The following is a 12,470-nucleotide window of genomic DNA, read 5'->3' as shown; positions in this document are numbered from 1 at the left end:
CATAGCCTGTCTCCTGACCTGGCCCTACAGGTGCTGTGAAGAAGGCTCTGCAGGCTCTCTCTCTTCCCCAGCTGGCTGTTCTATGGCCACAGTGCCCTCTGGTGGGCAAAAGGAGGAGCTGCTGCAACTTTTCAGCAGAAGCTTTTTTCTGTGCAAAAAATTAAAAATCTGTGGCTCATTAATTATGCATGTATGCAGTGGCGCAGAATTCCCCCAGGAGTACATGTTGGAAGAAACTTTGGTACCAGATCCAGTTGATTCTGTATCCCAAACTGTTCTCATTATCCAAGATACTACTGCACCATCATCACCACACTATCCCAAGAGTGCAAAAACCAGTTGTACACCTGAACTGATAAGGTGTTAGTGAGATCCTAGTCCAGGGCACAGTAATCCTTTGCCATTTGAGAGTCTGCTAGTCCACCCACAATTTTTATTTAAGTTATACAGTGTTTTATGTTAGCCATGTAAATGATAATGTGTGTGTGTGTATATATATATATATATATATATATATATATATATATATATATATATATATATATTTGGGATTTTTTTTAAATGGGGAGGAGGAATATAATGTCCTGTTCCTTTAAATATTTGAGCACTCCCCAGTGTAAAGCCTCACTTTGGTTTCAGTTTTGCTGCTACAACAACGAAGTCTCCACAGCAGACTGAGGGAGCTGATAGGATTATAGCTGTCTCCTTCTCTGCTGGGTCCAGCTATAACAATACCTTTCTGGTTCTGGATCTTACATGGACCAACGCAGTCCAGCGGGGTGAGACAGAATCCTGAGACTAAGTTAACAGTCCTGACTCTTAAAGAGTTTTAGCACAAAAAATGCCGACTGGCTAACAAGTGATGGGCAGGTTTGTATAACAGTATCAGAGCCAGTTGTATTTGTAACTGTTCTTTTGAACCCTTCTTTTCTTCCTCCTAAATTAATTCCCTGCCCTTTCTTGCTTTTTCTCAATTTTTTTTCCTCTGATGCTGCTCTTTAGTTGTGCTTTACATTTTACTCACTGCCACCTCTCCCATGACAGCATGCTTTTTTCAAAAATGCACTTGTTTGTACCTGTCTCTGGGGTTCCAGAGTGACCCAGGCTCCTGTCCATTGGCTGCTGCAGTAACTCCAAGGAAGTGGACTAGCAACTGCCACCTGAAAGTGTCCTTGGAACTAATCTTCCCTATTCTTGAAGTTGCTTGTAGTTGTGATTCAGTGAAAAGGTAACCAAATGTGGGTACAGATGACTTCCCTAGCCTCAGAATCCATAGCCCAGTATGTATGGGGTTTCAGAATCAGCAGCACAGCCGTGAAGATCAACTGCCATGTGTCTGAGCCCACCTGGGATGTGTGTTGTCTCCAAATACATCAACTAGCACTGTAATGTCTCATATGGAGAAGTCAAAACAGCAGGTAAGTTATAAAAGTGGGATGAAGCAACATTAGCTTTAAAAAAAAATAGAAGATGGAGAGGGGCACATGCAGACAGAAAAAGGGGAGGCTGCTCCTCTTTCCTCTTGTAATCTCAAGAATCACCACCACTATTATTGTTTGTATTAATATAGCATCCAGGAGCCCTACCTATTGACTGTTTTGAAACTTTATTGTAGTCAAAAAACAGGATATAGCTTCTCCAACGCACCAACAGGCCTGATACTCCATGGCCTCGCACCTTGCTTGGTCTTTTACACCTGTGCTAAGTGGGTGTAAAATGCTACCATTCTGAATGAACAGAAGAATCAGACCCAAGATAACAGGCACTTGGAGGGATCACAGTTACGAAGAAAGTTCAGTCTCTGGTTCACTTGAGCCTTGGTTTGTGCTGAGACTGCTTACAAGAGTGCCAGATCAGTAACAACTGTGCTGTAGGTATCTCAGTTCCTAGTATAGTAGATAGTGCATATGACTCACCACAATGTAAGGATTTTCACTCACTGTTGACTCCATCTGAATTGAGCCTGGTGACTTAAAAGTCAAAGGCTCTGTTTTTGTTTATGTATCCCTTTTGCCAGGTGAAGTCAGCAGCAGCAAAGGGCCAGGTTCAATATCTAAGGGTTCCTTCTTAACAAAACACAAAAACTCGCTCAAACTCCCACCCTGTAATCTGGGAAAATTACACACCACCCTCTGGGCGCCTCTAAGAGGCAATTCTTTCCCTCTCACAAGCAGAGTCTGGGTGTAGAAAAGAAACTTATTAAAAGGGGGGGAAAGTAACCCAGCATTAACTTGGGGAAACACTGCAAGCAGAATTCATAAGCAAAAAACCATGAGCAAAACACCCACCCCAGAGTATGTTGGGTAGTGTCTTTTGGGGTTCTTAAATCCAACAACCAAACGTTTTTTAAAGTGCTTCTCCCTCCACTGCACTGCATTCACAGTTGTGTCCCTGGTCAGTGCAGACCCAAAGGGAAGAGAAAGCACCTTGCTCATTCCTCCAGCCACTCACTCCAGCTGCTCAGGGTCCCATCACTTACCACAGCTTTCAGTGATTTCAGGGAGCCTCTCTTATCAGAGACATCATCCTATAGCAGATCTAATGCTTAGACCTGGGTTTCAGTTCTATTAAGCTGCAACACAAGACTCTCAACTGAATCTTAATCAGCTCTGTAGTTTCCCCTCTCCACTGTGGAAGGTCAAATGGTGTCTAGGACTCTTTGGCTAAGCCCACACCATCAGATACAAAACACCCATCCCCATCTACTTGGTTTTGGCACCCCTAGCCCCTGCTTAACAAGCACAGTTCAGCTGAGGATGAACCCCTCAGTCAGGGCATGCCAAGCACAGTTCTGTTGCCATTGATTCACACAACAAGGATAGCAACCCTTTATTACCCCTGCATCCAATACAAAGTGACTTGCAATCCAACATCCACCAAAAATGATAATTTGGGCAAAGCAGCTCCATCCTGCTGCTCACCTAGGCAGATTGGGGGTGTTCATGCAAACAAAGGTGGCTCCTAGAGTCCTTTTCCCCAGCTCATCACTAGATGTCAGGGGAGAGCTCATCCAGTCTCTTCTTACATTTAAGAAATATCCTGAGCCTTCTGGCTCCATTTCACCTCCCACCCAATCTAAAAAAAAACGTTATTCCTCTTTCCAGCAGCATTTCTTGTCTGTGTCCACTAAATATATTGTTGCATTTGCTGTTAGGACTATATTTGTGCTTGCTTCCGCGCCCTGACTTTCAAGTACCAGCTTTAAACTGCTATGCCTAGCTCTTTTTCTGGATATGAAATTGTAGTTTAGCTTTGACCATAACACTTGCTCATTTTGATGTCTTCTTATGTTCTTTCCTCAAGTTCAGTCATTAATCAGTCCAGTCATTAAGAATCTTGGAGCCAACTGTGAAGTCAGCATTTTAAGGGTCAGTACATAGACACTTTAAAAGTTATTTATATAGAATATTCACTGCCAATTAGTTGCTTTAAGTGCTTGTGCCTTTAGTAAATAACCATTTCTAGTAGTATGCTGCATCAAGAGGTACAAGATTTGCACAAATATGCCTTTTGATACATATTTATATTACATAGCTATAGGAAGTTGTACTTACCGGTAATGGAGTGGCTGTGGTACAGAAGGGGAAAGTAGGATGCACAAAATTACTGTCCATAACTGAAATTGAACTAATTATATTCAAGTTTCTGGTGGAGTGGATCTCTCACACTCTCTCATAGGCTACAACTAGCATAATTTTGAAGGCAATATTTTTCCCCTTGTACCTGCAAAGTGGTCTCCAACCCAGTGTTTTGGGTTGGGTTCCCACTTCATCTTCCAAATCTTAGTATTTCATTGCTGTTTTTGTCTTATTTACCGGGGAAATTTGTTTGGGGGGGGGGGAAGGAGCAATGGGTTTGCCACTGATCTGCCATAATTTGTTGTTTTTTCCTTATGGGCATCATAGGAGAAGTGGGCCTTGGAAACTAGTTTTGAGACTAGATAAGGGAAGGCATTATATGTATGGGGGGGGTGTGCTGGGAGAAAAAAGAGGGGCAAGCTCCTCCAAGTTTGTGTTTGCTTGGTGCCAGTGGATCAGTGCAAAGAAAACTTAATCAAGAACTGGACCCATTTGTTTAGACATAGGTAGTAGTAAAGTCTGTGATCAGTTATTTGAACAGGAAAATTTAGGTGGCAAGAGTTAAGGTTGTGCATTAAAAATGTGGGAGGTTGGAAACAATGCAAGGTGGCAGAGGGGGTGATATGCACTATATCTGTTAAGGGGTAGAAGGGTTCCAAGAAGCAGAAGGAAACATGGTGTCATTAGCATGGCAGGGGGACACAACAGTGCTGTCTGGAGGGAGGTGGAAATGGGAACAGGGATGATTGATGGGACGAAGGAGACAGAGTGGCAGTGGAGGATGATGCTGAGCACACAATAGAGGGTTTGCAGCAATTGAGAGAGGGATGATACTGTTTGGGAAGCAGCAGAGGAAGCTAGAAATACATGGCAAGATGATAGTCCTGGGCAGGAGGTCATAGGAGGAGAGGAAAGAGGCTGGGAAATAAGCCCTACACCCAAATAAATATTGAAAATATTTCCTCTGCAAAACTTAGTAAAATATTTTAACACTATGGAAAATTCAGTTCTATGAAGATTTATATTTTGCCAGATTTGGGAATGGATTGTGAGTAGTGTTCACAGCTGCCCAAGCACCTCCCACAGTTGTAGTCTCTGTGCTCCCTGTGTGGTGTATTGACTGTTGGAATTGCAAGCTACCAATTTAGGAGTGGAGGGTTTTCCTTGCCCTCGCTGTAGACTAGCGGTCTCTGTAGCAAAGCATCATTTTGTCAGTCTGGAAAGAGCCAGCTTAAAGGTGGGGTGAGTTGTGCTTTGCTGCCGTGAGCCCAGCCTGTTTCCTCTCTTTCTGTTATTGGATTCTTGTGTTGTCATTCTGAATTCTAAAATTGCCTTATTGCTTACACTGCCACCTTTCAGCAGGAGTATTTCTGTGGGTGTATGTAGGGAACATTACACCCAGGAGCACTGAGATTGCTCGGTCCTCCTCCCCCAAGGGACCAAGTTGCTGAAATGGGTACAGGGAGGAAGCAGGGCTGGCTCACCCAGGTGCAATCTACTAAATACTAGTGGAAGTAGTAGATTACACACCAAGTACATAGATCAGTGGTCCCCAAACTGTGGGGTGCATGGAGGAACGTTCAGGAAGGGACGCATGGCAGGGTCTAAGCTAGCCCCCACTGGGGGGTGGAGAGGGAGCACCAGGCTTCCAGGCCCATTCTGCCCCCAGACTAGCTCCACCTCCAGACAACTTCTCTGTCCAGGCCTGTGACAGTCCCCATAGGGGGCAACTAGAAAAGTTTGCACACTACCGATAGAGTATAGGGGATACCTGCCTAAGGACAATATTTCCAGCACTCCTCCTAGGAGAGGGAGTTCCAAACCATCCTCTTGGCAGAGCAGGGGCCCCAATCTAGCCTTAGCAGCTAAAGTCAATTATCAACAAGTGAAATACAGGGAGTTTAGTCCTGCTTCAAGCATACATCTGAAGGCAAATTTCAAGGTGGAGTTGCTACTGACATTCATAATGAGGCACTTATCCAGCAGGCAAGCAACAACAAAAAAAACCAAACAAACAAACAGCTGCTGCTTGTGACTGCAGAGCACAAGCTGTAAACAGCACACAGCTTTCTTCATGGGGGTCTTACAATAAGTGCAGCAATTGGCTTTTTAGTGCGGGGTCTTTTTTACATTATTCATCACTGGAAATATCACTATTATAAAGGAATAATTAGGTCTAATAAGTAGCACATTTACTGCTAGAACAAAAGGCTACCACAGAACAATATGTAAAAAAATTGAGGATGAAATTTGACAGTGTTTCTTTCAGACAGGTGTTGTTTTGCTTTTTTTTTTTAAGTTCAACAGCTTGAGCCTGAGAACAGCACATGCGCTATATACTGCCCATGTTATTTGGTAACTGTATTTCATGATCATTTCAGATGCATTAGGACACTGAGAGTCAATTTACCAACTTCCCCTTTGACCAGTTGTATGACAGTTTCTTGGGACTTGTTTAAGTAATGGTTGAAACCAGTTAAGCAGTTAATTTTTTAAGGCGGAACACCTCTACAGATGTATAGTGCAGAGTACTTTTTGTGTAGTGTTAGAAAACAGGTATTAGGCTAGCTCACAGAATTTAATTGAGCTCCGTAGGAGTAGGAGGTGAGTGGAGTAGAGTTGAGTTAGCTGAGATTTTTGCTTGCATGACCACTGAAGAGAATGAAAAGCAGTGAGTATAATACAAGCAGACTAGCCTATGAGCTACAGAGCTCAGGGCCCTCAAATTAAATAAGCAGAGTGAGGGGGTGTCAACTCTGCCAGTGTCCCGAGTATCTTTGTAAGTGGGTGTAAGGCCTCACAGGTCTACAACTCAGGTCTATAGAGCAACCAGGCCCCTATCATCTCCAGGCTGCCACCCTACCTTCCCGAGGAGTGCTGCAGACTCTCCAGCCTTTTGGTCAGTTCATCTGCTCCCTACAGTGTTGTCTCTCAAGCAACTCTTTAGCAGCTTGGAGGAAGCCCTTTTCTCCAACCTGTTAACTGCTCTCTGGTAGATGCCCTGGCCTGCTGCTTCTCAGCCCTTTAATCCTCCCTGCCATTGGGAGGCTTCTTATCAGCAGTGCCAGTTTTAACCCTTTGGTCGCTGGGACAGTCTGGAGTACATATTCCCCATGACATAGATGTTCTGTAACTTTATAATAGATTTTTTCTATAATAAACCTGGTGATTTGTTGTAATGGGGACAAGGATTATACTACTACAACTCTTATTCAGATCCCCTTACTAACAGAAGTAGAGCAGACTCGGTCCTTAAATGTGTTCCAAAGACAAGAATTTGGTGCGATACACTCAGCTGCACCCAATTGAACAGATGTCAAGTATGGACTTCAGTGGCAACTCTGATCTAGAACACAGAAGCCTTTGATCAGCATATCACAGGGGCAATGATAATGAGCGTGTATTTGCTGCACTGCGCTGTACTCTAACATTAGCTCCTTGGAAAGTCAAATCCATTAAGCAAAGCCACAGCTATAGTGCTAACTAAAACAAATGCTGTATAAGTAAGTGTCTCTTTTTCCCCTGGTATATTAAACTTCTTCCAGTGCATCAGCAGCTCTGCTCACAAACATCTTAAGATTTCTTCTAATGGGTTGACCCAGCATTCTAGTAGTTAAGTGTTGTACCACACTGTGTTAAGCATCTTACTCTCCAGGCCAGCTTGGGCTGGGCATGCTGGTGATACATCATGCTCAGTCTCAGGGCATGGGGAGAGACTAGAGCTGGAGGGAATTCAAATAGTTAAGTTATAAAAACTATTTATAAATTTGACAAAATTTCACCAAATAATTTTGGCCAAAATAATGTTTTGGGGACTTAGGTGCCAGAGGTGTAAAAAGCCTTGTGGATGGGGGGGAAGTAGTAGATGTGGTATATTTTGACTTTAGTAAGGCTTTTGATACCTTGCATGACCCTCTCAAACATGCTAGAAAAATACAACCTAGATGGAGCTACTATATGGTGGGAGCGTAACTGGCTGGAAAACTGTTCCCAAAGAGAAAACTGTTCCCAAAGAGCAGTTCAGAGTCAAGCTGGAAGGGCATATTGAGTGGGGGCCTACAGGGATCAGTTATGAGTCTGGATCTGTTCAATATCTTCAATGATTTCGATAACGGCATAGAGAGAACACTTAAAGTTTGTGGACAATACCAAGCTGGGAGGGGTTGCAAGTGCTTTGGAGAATAGAATTAAAATTCAGAATGGTCTGGACAAACTGGAGAAAAGGTCTGAAGTAAACAGGATGAAATTCAATATGGACAAATGCAAAGTTCTCCACTTAGGAAGGAACAATTAATTGCACACATACAAAATAGGAAATGACTGTCTAGCACAGAGTACTGCGGAAATGGATCTGGAGGTTCCAGTGGATCACAAGCTAAACAAGAGTCAGTGTAACATTGTTGACCAAAAAAAAAAAAAAAAAATCTCGGATTTATTAGTAAAAGTATTGTAAGCAAAACCTGAGAAGTTCTTCTGCTCTAATCCATGCTGTTTAGACACAATACTCCAGTTGAGGCCTAGTTCTGCGCACCACATTTCAGGAAAGATGTGGACAAAACTGGAGAAAGTCCAAAAAAGAGCAACAAAAATAATTAAAGGTCTAGAAAACATGATCCATGAGGGAAGATTTAAAAAACTGGGTTTGTTTAGTCTGGAGAAGAGAAGACTGAGGCAGGACATAACAGTCTGAGTACATAATAGGTTGTTAAAAAAGAGGAGGGAGAAAAATTGTTCTCCTTAACCTCTGAGGGTAGGACAAGAAGCAATGGACTTAAATTGCAGCAAGGGTGGTTTAGGTTGAAGATTAGGAAAAACTTCCTGTCAGGGTGGTTAAGCACTGGAATAAATTGCCTAGGGAGGTTGTGGAATCTGTCAGCTGAGATTTGTAAGAGCAGGACAGACAAACGTCAGGGACTGTCTGGATACTAAGTCCTGCCATGAGTGCAGAGGACTGGTCTAGATGACCTCTCGAGGTCCCTTCCAATGCTACAATTCACAAAATAATCAGAAGAGAAGTTTGTCTTTTTTACAACTGTTAGTCCTGAGCACTCATATGGGACATAAGACTGATCAATTACCCACCCACCCTACCCAATATGGAGCAGGGATTTGAACGTGGGCAGCTGAGTGCCATAGCCACTGGCTACAGGGTATTCTGGGATGGGTTTTGTCGAAGATGCTCCATTTTGTATAAAATACTTGACTAGTCATTCGTCTAGAGAATGATTTTATGGGCTAGTAATGCAGGTATTCACCTGAGAAGTGGGAGACCCCACATATATGGCCCTGCTCCAATTGCATTTAATTTATACACATCTTATAAATGGTTGGAAGTTGCATATTCATCCAAAACAATTTTACTGTTTCCTCTTAATATTTAGTCTTATTTGGAGTTATGACTGTTGATTTTCCTCGTCCTGCCAGTTGAAATTTCAGTATAGCACATGTCCTATCTTCCAACAATTTCAGTGGCACTCTCAGTGCTGACTACAGTTCTGAAGTTCAGGACCTTCAGCATGAATACAATGCACTGACAGTTCCCTCCTGCTATTCTATGAAACTAACTTGTTCCTTTCATCTATGTGTTGATGGAGACTGTTTCTTTACAAAGATGGTGGTGTCTTAAGTTAAGATTTGTAGAGTTACTGCACTTTACGTATTCATGTTTGAAATATGCACTCTCTCAATGGGATACAAAACCAGTGAAATACAATTTCATTGTGAAGAAGGGAGTGAGTGTGTGACAGAATATTCTGGAAGGGATACATGAAATTAAAATGAGAGGTAATTGCAATGGGTATCTATTACAGAACCCCAGTACTGAATGAAATATTTTTGGTCTATGTCTTGATCTTCTTGACCATACAGGGAAGCTGAACCTCTCCAAATAGCCAGACATGACCCTGCCCATGCTCCACCTCCCACTCCTGCTTCCTGCTCTTCCCTTGTAGCCCAGGCTGGGGCTAGGGCAACCTGGCCTGCAACCTGGGGTGGCTGGGGCCAGTATTCAGGCTGCCTGGCACTGGGCCCCACTGCTCAGCACTCCAGGGCTGGGGCAGCCTGGAGCAGGATGGGCGGGGGCTAGCTTCCCCCAACTGGCAGTTCTCATGTTGCCCATGCTTTTAGGCAGCCTTAACTATGCCTGTGTTAAAATATAGCAGAACACAAAAATGACAAAACTTCCTTATCCAAACAGTAAAGAGAAGGCAACATGGATATGCTACATCTTCCATCCATCCTGGGTTTCACCCCTGGACTGTAGTGAATCATTTAATTCAACAGCTCACAAAATCTTCCTTAAAAACAAAAATTGGATTATGTAGAGTGATTGTCACATATTGAAAACTGCCTGACAGATCATAAGGAATGGACTATTTATTTATACTGCATTACCATCCAGAAGCCTCATCCAGGATTGAAGCCTCATCATGCTAGGTGCTGCGTGTGCGCGCACACACACACACCCCGCAAGATGCAGTCTCTGCTGCAAGAAAAGGTAACACATCTAGCTAGAGGCAGTTATCCAGAAATATGTAAGTTAAGTTTTTTTAAAAAAGTAAGTTTTATACTTATTCTTCCCTTCATTTATAGCTGTCAGTGATTTTTGAAAAGGGGAGATGAAATTTGCCAAGAAACTGTTTGATTCTTGTAAGACAATATTAGAAACAATTAAGAATTAAAAAAAGTATTTCAAAATGTGTCAATGTCAAGCACATACAAAAACATGGCTTTAAAGAGATATTTCTACTAACTTGATTCCAGAATTTCCATTTGTCCTTGTTAGCTGACTTCACACTCAATTCTTCACTTTCTAGTCTAGTTTCCTAATGATTTGAGTAACTTATGGTGAATGCATGAGTTATAAAGATCAAATATGCATTTATTATAGTAGAAATGCTTTCTATCTGGGTGACTGCTTTCTAATTATTGCAAAGCAGTTTCAGCTTTGTAAAGCTTATTTTGAAATGGATTCATTGGTACTTAGATAAATTTTGCAAAAAGAAAAGGAGTACTTGTGGCACCTTAGAGACTAACAAATTTATTTGAGCATAAGCTTTCGTGAGCTACAGCTCACTTCATCGGATGCATGAGCTGTAGCTCACGAAAGCCTATGCTCAAATAAATGTGTTAGTCTCTAAGGTGCCACAAGTACTCCTTTTCTTTTTGCGAATACAGACTAACACGGCTGCTACTCTGAAACCTGTCATTAGATAAATTTTGCTCATTTAAAAAAAAAAAAAAAAAAGATAAGAGTTTGCTCATCTGGATAGCGTAACTTCAATAGTACACACCAATGTGGCACACCCAGTAAAGTATACATCCAATAAAATGAAGGGAAAGCAGGAAAAAAATACGGAAGAAATTGAGCTTAGCAGTTCTAATTCCCAATCTGCATTCTAAAGACGCTTTAGAATAAAAAAAACCTCCGCATAAAATACTACTAAACAGTTTGTAAAAAGGCCATGTGGAGGAGATCTGGATAAAACATGAACAGTACAACCACCACTAATTATTCATTTAGAGGCTGCAAATAAAGCCTTAGAAAATAAAAACATCTCCTCAGGCTACAGGATGAATTGGATTGACAGCAGAATAAAAAAAAACATGACATGAACAGCTCTGGAGCTCTCATTTCTGATTTAGGACTATAACAATTATGATGAAACATTTAAAAAAGATATGTAGGCTCGAAGTCTTTGAATAATCACATGTTCTCTAAAACTGGGTGACAACTACAGATGTATTTTTTTAAGTCAGCTCTTACAAGTACTGTATGAACCATTTTTTAAAAGTAGGGCTTTGAATAAAATTTCTCTCAACCTATTACATGGAATTTAGAAACACATGGAATTAGAATATAACAAAACAGACTATTCCCTTTTTTTAATTGTATTTTAGAACTGCTACACTGTCTCCTAACTTTACTGAAATCCATTATCTCTTAGAGTAAGATTTTGCCTTCAGTTATGCCCATGCAGCTCACACAAAGGCAAACATTTTTGAATGGTACAGCCTCAAGCCATTGGAATTGTGGCAGAGTCAGACCTAACTGCAGGCAAAAAAAAAAAAAAAAAAAAAAAAAGAGCCACTTAGTTGTCCTACAGTCAGGAACTTATTAGTGCAATTAAGCAGATGTGTCTGTAAACTAAAGCCAAGGAACATATACCAAATAGCCAAAATTATGCTTAGTGCAATTCCTTTGACTTCACTGGAATGATACCAGGCATAAATTGGGCCCCAAAATCATCCATTTCACTTAGCACACAAATCCATTGCAGATGAGATTCCAAGCAGCCATCTCTCAACTCCCAATCTGTTTTATCTTGATCTTTCTGTTGATTGTTTTTTAAATCTATAGCTCCACCTCTTTCCCACATATTAGACAATTTACACTCATTTATACCAATTTGTTGTAGAACTTACATCATTGTTCATGTCACCTCTGAACTTGCCTGACTTGCGTCCTCTGGATCCTGATAGATTTTAGCAGGCTGTAAATCAGAATAGAAATTAGTTCATAGTTCTCAATGGCTGAGCTAAGGAGGTGCAACAAATTTTTAAAAAAAACGTTTGAGTTGATAGAGATAATCCTGTACAGCAGCAGAAAAGCTCAAAGGTCTACTTTATACTGTGGTTTAGGTTTTAACTCTTTTCACAGAAAGAGCTCTTGTAGATTCACTGACAATTAGAGCTGGGCAGTACTGGAGCAAAGTGGAGAAACTAATTATTCTCTTTGAAAGTGAGCTTATTGGAACTTAAAAACTAAATTTGATAGCACTGGGCAAAATGTTTTCAGCTGAAACATCTTTTGGGGAAAAAAGATTCAGTGTAGCTCATGAAAGTTTATGCTCAAATACATTTGTTAGTCTCCAAGATGCCACAAGTACTCCT

The sequence above is a fragment of the Dermochelys coriacea genome, chromosome 2 (assembly GCF_009764565.3).
Source record: "Dermochelys coriacea isolate rDerCor1 chromosome 2, rDerCor1.pri.v4, whole genome shotgun sequence".
NCBI classification, from domain to species: Eukaryota; Metazoa; Chordata; order Testudines; family Dermochelyidae; genus Dermochelys; species Dermochelys coriacea.
The sequence above is the reverse complement of the archived record's forward strand: the minus strand, read 5'-3'. Positions refer to the sequence as shown.